Source organism: Aedes albopictus, chromosome 3, assembly GCF_035046485.1.
Source record: "Aedes albopictus strain Foshan chromosome 3, AalbF5, whole genome shotgun sequence".
Lineage (NCBI taxonomy): Eukaryota > Metazoa > Arthropoda > Insecta > Diptera > Culicidae > Aedes > Aedes albopictus.
In genome coordinates, this window is record NC_085138.1 from 112,775,773 (window position 1) to 112,787,500 (window position 11,728).

Genomic DNA, 11,728 nt, shown 5'->3' on the forward strand with positions numbered 1-11,728 from the left:
ATAAACGACAAAAATGACAGGGGCCGTAAAAACAGGTGATTCAAACGCACAGCTGTCATGCAGGGTCGAACTCAACCCATGCAGTTCATTCACCCTCGAACCGCCAAGAAGAGCGTACCACAAAAGCTGCTAGTCAGGTGTAGTGAAGCCATTTTGTTCGGTCAACCGCGTGGTGTGAAAAAAAAAATCAAAGTTTTTAAAGCGTTTTTGTAGATAGTTATAGTGTTAAATTACAAGTAGATAGAGAAAGAACAAAAGTTAATCAAAATAGTATAAGTTGAGAGAAAAAATCGATATTTTTAAGTGTTAGTAAATAAGCTAGGTTAAGTGTGAAAAAAGTGATCAGCGGCGGTTCATGCTTGTTTCCCAAGCATGAATTCGGTAAGGGAGCGGGGCTCCGAGCCTCCCGATAAAGGTAAGACATGGTCAGGCACATCTCTATCCCCAACCTTCGACGAAGACCCCATGGACGCGGAGTTCGCAGGCTTCGACGAAGCGGAAACGAGCAAACAAAACCCCAACCTGAACAGGAAAAGACGTGAAGAACAGACAAAACATGCGAACGACAAGAAAAAATCAAAATCCGACACAGACAACCAACAAAACGAAATTCAACCGACACCAACATCATCTCAAGCAATTGCCATACAGACGCCACAAACACAAACTACACAAACTCATGTACTACACACACAAACACAAAACACCACCAATCACACACAAACACTACCAAAACAGCAAAGACAAGGAACCAACAATAAACAAGAATTCTTAATTCGTAACAACACGTACAATGTAATTTTCATTGAGCCAATTATGATTAAGGAAGGAGAAATGCTTCTGGAACCGATGGAAGTAGGAAAATTCCTCTTCGAAATAAACCTGGACCAGTTTACGGAACTGAAGAGAGCAGGACAGTACCGTTACAAACTGACGTACAAAAAACCACAGGACACAGAAAAAATTCTGAACTCGGCGAAGATTCTGAAGGAATACAACTACAGGGCGTTCATCCCGAAAATGCTGACGGAAACAACTGGAGTCATTAACCAAATCCCAACCTCTCTCACCGAGCGGGAAATCTACGAAAAAATCATCAGTACCAAAAAAGTGATTCGAGTCGAAAGGATCAAAAGGAAAAAAGACGACCAACTGGTAAACACGCGATCAGTGAAAATCACCGTGGAAGGATCGGAGCTGCCAAGAGTGGTGCATCTCTATGGAGTTCCCGTCAAACCAGAGATCTACATCTATCCGGTCAGGATCTGCAACAAATGCTGGAGAATCGGACACAAGGCAGCAGCGTGCAAAGGAAAACAGACCTGCAAAAGATGCGGAAAAGTGATCAACGAGGAACACACAGGATGCAACGACAACACACCAGCTAAATGCAAAAACTGCGGCAAAAATCACCTACCAACTGACATTCAATGCCCAGAACGACAACGACGAGAGCACATCAACGTAGCGATGACGGTCAACAAAATGACGTACGCCGAAGCCGAGGAAATGTACCCGAAAACACAAAACCGGTTTGCAGTTTTGGAGTCTATCGACGAATTCCCTGGTCTGGAACGTCCAAATAGACAGGTAACTGGATTCCGACAGGTAGAGAGGCCAAGCAAAAGGATCGACTACAGCAAAATCATCGAAAAGCTTTCGAAGCCAGCAAAAAAACCAGCGATAGTCAAAAACACTTTCCCTCAGGTAGAGCAAATACCTGAGCAAGTAAGTGTTATCACGAATAACCCACATTCGGTTTCAGAAGCAGAACGACTCCAGAACATGTCCAAACAGCTACACACCTTTTTTTCGACAGTAATGGAAAATAGCTCCAGACCGGACGCAGATCCAACCACGGATCTCCTTGTAATAGAAATTGGTTCAATGATACAAAAAATCATAGAAAAAATAAACACAGCTACTCAACCACCAATATAACAAATCACTTCAAATCATGGCTTTCAATCAATCACTAAATATAGCACAAATTAATATCCACAGCTTAAGACCATTAAATAAAAGAGAAAACATTAAAACATATCTAACAACAAACAATATTCACCTTTTTTTGATTCAAGAAATTTGGATCAAACATTCTGAAAAATTTAAATTTCTCAACTACAACTTCTTCAAAAACTGCCGACAGGAAGGGTATGGAGGTACAGGCAACGATAACGATATACAACTAGCAAAATTTTTGGTGACCACGGCATCATTTGTGGCCGGCATATGGGGCTTTTCATTTGTTTGCCGCGTTTATGGTCGATCCCTTTGCTTTGACGTTTGTTGTCAAACTGACAAGTTTTTTTTTTGTTTTTGTAAAAATCATCCGCCGCGCTGTTGTTGTTCCACGAAAGTTCACTTACACCGCTTGAAGATATCGATAGCACGTCCCAGTCTTCCGAGGAAAACGATCGGCCCGCCTCACAGGTTCCTGTTCCCTAAGTGCGGTGCTAGACGATGGATTACCCCTGGGATTACTGCAACTCACATATTCGCATTTTCAAGGTTACTCTCGGGAGAGCTGTGTTTCTTGCCACACCATTACATGTCATGGTTTGCACATCAGCGGAAAAATGCCATACTGGATGTGTCCTAGAACAGTGAGTGACGGGCAGCAGTTCCAAATAACCTGGGAAGCTGGAGCAGTGCCATCTCTAAAGTACCATCGAGATCGAATTGGTCAATGGTTCGCTATGGATTCAGATGATAACCAGAACAATAAACATGTTCGATAAATAAAAAACTTGACTCCAGTTTTTACACAATTTGAAAAAAAAAAATGAGAAATACCGCCTGAAGATTGTTCTGAACAATATTTTGAAATTCCAGTTTTCATTTAAAAATGCATCGAGATCAACAATGAACCAGAACTTCAAAAGAATAAACCTGAAATATGTAAAAAGTATGTTCATAGGCAAATATCAACAATACACCATTGAAACATCTCCAGTAAATAGATTTTGAAAATGATTCATGTTAAAAGTAAACTTTAGCACCATCTTGCAAATTGAAAGAACATGGTGATCCAGATTACCTAGACAACTACTATAGCACTAAGCAATCAAATGGGAGAACATGGCTAACAACATGGGACAAGTACTAAGACAATGCAATACTTACTTTCACAAACTATTCGAGCTCCAGTAGGTTTAATAAATGAAAAAATTTAAATGAAAATAAGTTTTCGCATCATCTTGCAAACTTGGAGAAGATGGTAAACCAGATTACTTAGCACAAGTACTAAGAAAAAAAAAACAAAAATTACTTACTAACTATTGGAACAACTCCACTTAGTTTTGTAAGTGAATAAGTTTAAATAGAAAACATGGTTTTGCATCACCTTGCAAACTAGGAGAACATGATGAACCTGATTACTTAGCACAAGTCAGGCCAAACATTTCTAAAGCTCAAATCTGCATAAGAGAGGCTCTCTTTAGTTTCCATCTCTTTCGTTAATATCTCAGCTGTTTATTTGAATTATGATTATCTCCTTGCATAGAACGATGGTCAAAACAATCGTCATTTGATTTGTACTGCAAAAGTAGTTGTAAAGTGTATCATTACATTGTAATAATTGGAAGAGAAAGTGAACAAAGAGAGCCTCTCAAATGCAGATAGGACCTATTGAAATGTTTGGCCTGAAGTACTAAGAAAACACAAAAATTACTTATTAACTATTGGAACAACTCCACTAAGTTATGTAAGTGCATAATTTTAAATGAAAATAAGTTTTGCATCACCTTGCAAACTGGGAAAAGATGGTGAACCTGATTACTTAGCACAAGTACTAAGAAAAAACAAAAATTACTTATAAACTATTGAAACAACTCCACTAAGTTTTGTAAGTGAATGAGTTTAAATAAAAAAACATGTTTTTGCATCACCTTGCAAACTGGGAGAACATGGTGAACCAGATTACTTAGCACAAGTGCTGAGAAAAAACAAAAATTACTTACTAACTATTGGAACAACTCTAGGGGCAAGACACTGTGCAAACGAGAGTATTGCTTTTTTCACTGAAAATTTTATTTGCTTCGCTGAACAACATGACGTTTTCTTCCAGCGAAGGCTTCCGCGATACAGAAAATCGCTGAATTTCACACTAACACTGCAGAAAATCTGTCAACAATAACTCAATACACATGCATTTTCAGCGAAAAGATCTATTTGCGTGACAACAATCCACTCACATGACTACCGGGCGGCCGCCGTCAAATATCAGGATTGCCAACTGTCCGGCGACTGCTGTCAGTTTTCTTTGTCGCCGAATCTGGCGCTGGGTCTTCGGCGCGGAAACCCAAAGGTGGGAATAAAATTTTGGGGTTTGCGCGCAATAACTCTGAGAAATTCTGAGTAACTCTTTTCACCAATGATCGACGAAATTCGTTGAAAAACACCCCTTAAAACTGCAAGAAAAGCAAGATATCGGGCAATATTGTTTTGATTTTGCGATAAATCAGGCAACACTAAAGCAAAAACGGGAGCAATCCAGAGAATTTCTGAGCAACTCTGTGAAGGAAAATGCACTCTCCAGCACAGTGTCTTGCCCCAAGGAACAACTCCACTAAGTTATGTAAGTGAATAAGTTTAAATAGAAAACATGGTTTTGCATCACCTTGCAAACTGGGAGAACATGGTGAACCTGATTACTTAGCACAAGTACTAAGAAAAAAACAAAAAATACTTACTAACTATTGGAACAACTCCACTAAGTTATGTAAGTGAATAAATTTAAATAAAAAACATGTTTTTGCATCACCTTGCAACTGGGAGAACATGGCGAACCAGATTACTTAGCACAAGTACTAAGAAAAAACAAAAATTACTTACTAACTATTGGAACAACTCCACTAAGTTATGCAAGTGAATAAATTTAAATAGAAAACATGATTTTGCATCACCTGGCAATTGGGAGAACATGGTGAACCTGATTATTCAGCACAAGTACTAAGAAAAAACAAAAATTACTTACTGACTATTGGAACAACTCCACTAAGTTATGTAAGTGCATAATTTTAAATGAAAATAAGTTTTGCATCACCTTGCAAACTGGGAAAACATGGTGAACCAGATTACTTAGCACAAGTACTAAGAAAAAACAAAAATTACTTACCAACTAATGAAACAACTCCACTAAGTTTTGTAAGTGAATGAGTTTAAATAAAAACATGTTTTTGCATCACCTTGCAACTGGGAGAACATGGTGAACCAGATTACTCAGCACAAGTACTAAGAAAAAACAAAAATTACTTACAAACTATTGGAACAATTCCACTAAGCTTTGTAAGTGAATAATTTTAATAAAAAAAAATGTGTTTGCATCACCTTGCAAATTGAGAGAAGATGGAGAACCTGATTACTTATAACTCATAACAAATATTGAGTATTGAATTACTTCACTGCGGACTATCTAAAGTGAATTTTCGGATATGTTACAATGCAATTCCCTTCCCCCAACCCCTTCCTAACAATATCTATTAATGTAGCCAAAAAAAAAAAACAATATAAAAATACAGTAAAATATAACCGTGCGATTTGGTCCTAGTCGACGTAGAATCGAATATCCTCTTGTAGTTGAATGATGTTGAGTAGCGATGCTGAACGATATAACTGCTTCATGCAATGAGCCTCCTACAGTCACTGGTTTTGTAGATGGAATAGGGCAGCTGAGATGTAGTTAGATCTACATAAATAGAAATGGAAAGGTGTTTGTATGTAATGATTTGGGTGAACGGATATACATGATCTAGTTTGTAAGAAGTAGTAGCAAGCAAAGAACAAATCTACTTAATTAATTGGCTCACCTTCTCTCCATCGGGATTCCACATCACATTGAGCCGAACAGCTTGGGGTTGGTGATACCGTAGGAAGTCTTCCAGCTCACCGTAATTGGCAAAGTTCCGATAGCAGACGGAGAATTTCTTCCGATCACAACGCAATCTTCGACAGATTGGATTCATTTCATGCCAACGTAGAGCTGACGGTCGAATCACTCGGTCGGAAGTACTTCCCGTCTTGCGTCGGTCGATAGGGAACCTCTCTTTAGGTGTGAAATGGGTGCCCTGGCATATATTTGTATTCCTGTGGGGTCGCTGGCGGTTACCGCATCATCTGAACTGGTCAGGAAGCAGTAGCTTTGTAGTTCCTCTCGCTTGACATAGATTTTGTGACGAAGGTGGCGGGACAGCTTTTAATAGGAACTGCCGTGGGAACTCCGATCCGTCGGAAGTTTTAAGGAGATTACCTTTTGGGGGTTCCGGGAGAGGCACTCTTGGCAGATCTTGTTGTAGATAGCGACACTGCGGTTAGAAAAAAATAGTTGTTTAGATTACGTCGGGGTTGAAGTTTCTGGAGGAATGACACTTCCTTTTCTAACAGGAAAAATCCGCATTTATCCGTTGCTAATCATCGATAACTGCGTCTAACTTCTGCACAGTTAGCAGCGGTTTGCGACGGTTAGGAACTGATAAACGCGGATTTTCCGGTTAGAAATCAGGATATATCATTCTCCTTGTGAAATTCCGCAAGGGCCGGATGTTGCGAAGAGCCTTGGTGTAAATTATTTTGTGGTGGTTAGTTTGAATGTCGAGCATAACCGAGCCGGAGCTGTGCCCGACCGGGATGGTGGTTACTTGAAGGTGACGGGGATGTTCCGGCGATGTGTGTTCGAGTGATTTCAAACGTATCAAAAGGATCTTGCCAATTTCAACTACGCGAATGTTTCCAGCCACTTGCGGGAATCGGTGCTTCAGGAATGCTAATGTACCTAATGTAGAGCGGTGCTAGAAGTGAGGCGCAGTCCGTGCATGATGTATTTCGGTGGCAGCGCGAAATAATAACCACTCGGATTTGGTTTCGATTCACTGCATGGACTGGTCGGAAATTTCTGTGAAACATCGGGAAGCTGAAACGGATAGTGTTTAGGTGTTAACTCGTTTAAATACATTAATTTTAGAAAATTTGCTGATCAACTTACCCCCGCACGGTGGAGTTTGAACACGCGAACGTAGAAAAACCAGAAAAACAAAGGAACCAACGAACGTAAATAAACATTTCAAAACAAAACATTATACCGAGGGGTGCGCGTAAGTAAACCCACTTGATGCCAAAACAAGGGGTTCGCGGATGAAAAGACCCCGTATCTTTAAAAATGAAAATACCCCAAAATTAAATCGATTTTATTCCTACTGTTTGATCTTAGTATTTATCTTTGGTACAGGTATACTTGTACATCCTGCCCTGATCGCAGAAGAAATAATTATACCTAACGTAGACCTAGAAGTAGTAGCCATTAAGATCAAAAACCTAAAAACCCCCACTATCTTCATTTCTCTATATATTCCACCACCCAAGCAACACACTTGGACATTAATAAGTTCCTGTAATTTGTATGCAACTATATTGAAAGTTATGCCATTTGAACCAATCGTCATATTAACGACTAAATTACAACTAAAAAAGCGCAAGAGGTGGAGCCAATATAAAACATCCATTCGTGATATAAACGGTTTTAATACGCAATCGAATTATAACCAAGATACAACTTATAGTCGACTTACAAACTGTGACTGGTTCGACAACTAGTCAGCTAGTCACCACATTCGTCACTGCCAACTATGCACCCACAGTTTCGTTCGAGTGATCAATAATTATGTGCACAAATATCCCGCAAAAAAGTCTGACCGAGCACGTCAATTTGTGTGCCGCTCCAGATTTATCGGTAAGTCACGCATTCTGGCTCCGTATTCCCAACGCGCCTCAGTCTACCTATCATTTTGCGAGTGAAAATTTAGGCATTTGTGGTAAAAATTAACTCGCCATATTGCTTTGGCGGAGTGCATTTCAGCAGCTTATTTACTGCACCCGTAAAATGCTGAAAATTAATTTTAGAATTTAGAAAGATACTAAGTATTTGCTAAATCATGTCTATGGGAATCCGTATTGACAAAATACAACAAGGCTGCACGCGGTACACGGAACCGCCAAATTACCCAAAATTGGATTCTTTTGACACAATCCCATAGTTCGACCCAATAAGTCAACATTTGCGTGAATCGATTAAACTTATCCTAGGTAAATTGCCTTTACCTCGAGCTAAGAATATACTCAAGAGTAGATAAATTCAACCCAAGACCCCTTTCATTCAACCCAAATTTGGGTAAATCTACATTTACCCAAAATTGGCTTATTGGCCTCAAGAACCCCCGTTGGATAGGCACATCTTCGTTTATTTACGACAACATCGGTGGGTGAGAGAGGAAAAACAACCTAAAAAAATTGATATACTCATTTTAGGGTAAAATCGACCCAAAATAAGGTAGTTTGAATTTTCCGTGTAGGACATAAGTAACCAAAAGAGCAAGCACTTGGACGTGTACTTCCCATTTACGTCGACAAGAGGTTGTCCATTTATTACGTAAGGAAAATTTCACGTTTTTTGTAAAAAATGTAAACCCATTGTAAAATTTTCGTGGGAAACTCCTAATATTTTTGTACCTACCTAGTGGTAGGTACCAGTCATTCAGTACTATGAAAATGAGGCTTTTTTATTGAGTCATTATACTTCCAATCAGATTTTTTTTTTTCTATTTTACCACTTTAACTTTATAAAATTTGGAATATGTCGATAAATTTATGAAGAAAAAATTACATTTTATTTGCACATGATTTCATAATTTTTGAAACATTTTGGTTTTTTATAGTGCATTTTATATTTTTCACGATCACAAAAACATTTTGCCGCACATTTTGGAACTTCTACCTCTCCTGTCAAAATTGTTCGTTATGTTCTAAATAAGTTCCAGGTGCAACATGTTTATAACAATCAGAGTCAATGTTTTGGTTGATTTGGTTTGTAAACGGTTGTAACTAAGATTCGTTGAAACAATAATATTATACTTCAGTTACAAATTGGTTTCGCAAGTTTCGGCTAATGATGACTTTTGTTTTCATTTTGCTAGTTGTTATAAAAATGTTATACCTCAGTTTGGCATTACCAACAGGATTTTAATAGGTTTTAATTTTGTTTGTTTCATGAAAACTCAGTTGCAACATGTTTGCAACGATGATCATTTCCATTTTAGTTGCAGGTGCTACTTGGGCAGAAAGTACAATCAACGAAATTAAAAACCCACTAGAAAAATTATTTCAGTATATACAGCACAGCTCAATACCAGTCATGTTAGGAGGAGACATCAATGCACATCACCCCATATGGGACCGAAATATAACAAGGCCGGACAGAAGAGGAGAACTATTCAGTGATATTTTAGACAATAACAATATAGTAATTCATAACACAGGGGATGCCACTAGATGGCAGGATCTTAATTGTAATGCATCTGCAATAGATATTACACTAACGACTACTGATATTGCTCCATTTGTCACCTGGGAAGTAAGTGAGGAAAATTTAGGTTCTGACCACAAACTTATTGAATGTAAAATAGTAGATTACAATAAATTCAGCAACAATTTACCATACACCATAATTAGTAAAAAACTAGCAATAGAATACTTAAATGAAATAGATCCAACGGAAATAGGAAATGTAGACGAGTTAGAACAGGAGATAGAAAAAGCCATTAACAAAGCTACATTTAAAATATATCCCAACAGTAAAAAGAAAATCAAACCATATTGGACAGATAAAATTAAAAAACTGTACGAAGAGAAAAATAAAAAACACATTCAGTTTAGGAAAAATTTAACTTTAGAAAATAAGTATATTTTTAAGAAAGCAGAGAGAGAATTCAATATAGAACTGAAAAAAGCTGTATATAAATATAGAGAAGAAAAATTAGAAGAGATAAATGAAGACACAAATACTCAACAAATGTGGAATATAGTTAGATGTATAGCAGGAAATTTCAAAAATAAAAACAACAGTGAACTTCTCCATAATGAAACAATAGCAAAAGAATTCGTAGATAACAATTTCGTACTTGAAGAAAACTTAAAATTTGACCCTGTAAATAGTAATGTAGATGAACACAGATACGCAGGAGAAATAAGTAAGGATGTAATGCTCAAAACCATACAAAACAGAAAAGACACTTCAGCAGCAGGATCAAACAGACTTTCATACTATTTCTTGAAAAATATAAAATCGGAACTTTTGAATAAAATATTAGAGATAACTAACGATGTATGGAAATCAGGAATAGTACCGAAAAAATGGCAGACTAGTAAAATAGTTCCAATATTAAAACCCACCAAAGATAAAACAAAAGCAACCTCTTATAGACCAATAGCTCTTATCAATGTTAACCTAAAAATTATAAACTGCGAAGTCAAAAAGCGATTAAGTGTTTTTGCCCAAGAAAATAACCTAATTCCCCCACTATCTTTCGGATTCAAAGAGAACTCCTCCACAACAGACTGTATTAACTATTTGATTTCAACAGTAACTGAAGCTCAAAGAAATAAAATGACAGTAGCCACCATATTTATAGATTTAAGTAAAGCCTTTGATTCCGTAGACATTGGAATATTACTAAAACAGCTAGATTCATTTGCCGTGCCAAACAAGATACTTAGATGGTTAATTTCATACTTGTCAGAAAGATCTATTACACTAGAGACAGTCAATAATAAACTTTATAAAGACACCAACAAAGGATTGCCACAAGGTTGCCCATTGTCACCTCTATTATTCAATATTTATACAGCTAGTTTACACGAAATCACTACCGAGAAAGTAATTCTAGAGCAATTCGCGGATGACTTCGCAATTACCATTGTAGGAGACAGCATCCAAGAAGTAGAATTGACAGCTAACATAACAATTAATAGAATAAAAGAATATTTTGAATCACTAAAAATTGCCATTAACCCAGATAAAACAGCAGTAATAGTATTTAATCCTAGAAAAGAGGAAAAAATCAAAATTAACATAGACAACGTTGAGATTAAACAGGTAGACCAACATAAATATTTAGGATATATTGTAGATCAAAAACTAAATCATATTCCACACATCGATTACATAACAAATAAGGCCAAAAAAAGGTTAAACGTGTTAAAAATAATATGCAAGAGAAAAGGAGGTGCCCACCCACAAACCGCGTTGAGAATAAACCAGGCCATTATAAGGTCCCAAATAGACTACGGCATAACAGTTTATGGCGGAGTAGCTAAAACAAACTTAAATAAGCTCAACTCTACCTTTAATGCAGGGTTGAGAACGTCACTAAGACTCGTTAAATCAACACCAATTAACGTACTGTACGCAGAAGCAGGAGAAATTCCCATAAAAGACAGAGCAAACATGCTAGCCAAAAAAGAATCAATAAAAGTATTTGCACATAACAAACCAATAATAGACACACTGAGTAAATTTACAGAATTAAATGAATTACCGAAGAAACACACCTTTTTAGAAAAAACGACCTATACACATAACTACTTAGTAATACAAACCAACTGTTCAATAATTTCAACAGAAATCAAAAATAAAATAGACACCATAAAAAACATTAACATTAACACCGAAATCCCACATTTAAATAAAAATGACATGAATGAGTTCACCATTAGAGCCATAACTAACGAATATATTTCTAACAACTTCAAAAACCATATTAAGATCTATACAGATGGTTCCAAGACAGCAGAAAGCTGTGGAATAGGTATATGGATTGATAATGAAGATACCATTAAATGTCAAGTTAACAAAGAACTATCTATTATGAACGTCGAATTAATAGCAATTAACACTGCT

At 37.1% G+C, this 11,728-nt stretch overlaps 1 protein-coding gene and 1 long non-coding RNA gene across 4 annotated transcripts in view; one reads left to right on the plus strand and one right to left on the minus strand.

Moving 5' to 3' along the window:
* The window catches only part of LOC109420033 (uncharacterized), a 265,784-nt gene that overhangs the window by 147,054 nt on the left and 107,002 nt on the right, over positions 1 to 11,728 (plus strand). The window lies entirely within an intron of this gene.
* Positions 1 to 11,728, minus strand: part of LOC134291631 (uncharacterized) — a 256,938-nt gene that overhangs the window by 33,334 nt on the left and 211,876 nt on the right. The gene's annotated exons all lie outside the window — the stretch shown is intronic.